Source organism: Alligator mississippiensis, unplaced genomic scaffold (genome assembly GCF_030867095.1).
Source record: "Alligator mississippiensis isolate rAllMis1 unplaced genomic scaffold, rAllMis1 scaffold_82, whole genome shotgun sequence".
NCBI lineage: Eukaryota > Metazoa > Chordata > Crocodylia > Alligatoridae > Alligator > Alligator mississippiensis.
Window position 1 is genome coordinate 12,127 of NW_026775380.1, and position 374 is coordinate 12,500.

Genomic DNA, 374 nt, shown 5'->3' on the forward strand with positions numbered 1-374 from the left:
TTCCTAGGGGCTTTTTCGCTCCCCAGCTCCACCCCATGTATTCCTATGGGGATTTTCGCTCCCCAGCTCCACCCCAAGTATTCCTAGGGGCTTTTCCGCTCCCCAGCTCCACCCCACGTATTCCTAGGGGCATTTAGGCTCCCCAGGTCAACCCCATGGATGCCGATGGGCTTTTCCGCTCGCTCCCCAGGTCCGCCCGCCCCTGGCCTCGCCATCGGGACTTGCGGGCACCGTCTCAACCCCGTGCCTTCCAGAGGGGACTTCCAGGCACCGTGTCCACCCCCTGCGAGCCTCTGCGGACCCCCGCCTTACCTTTCCCCGCCGCCTACGGCCAGACCGGGCTGATCGCGCCCGATCCCGTCCGATCTCGGAAG

General features: G+C 65.5%; 1 non-coding gene across 1 annotated transcript in view; it reads left to right on the forward strand.

Moving 5' to 3' along the window:
- Positions 1-323: 323 nt before the first annotated feature.
- Positions 324-374, forward strand: part of LOC132247401 (5S ribosomal RNA) — a 119-nt gene continuing 68 nt past the window's right edge. The window contains exon 1 of the ribosomal RNA XR_009458697.1: positions 324-374. This exon is cut by the window's right edge and continues 68 nt beyond it. This is a non-coding gene — a ribosomal RNA (5S ribosomal RNA).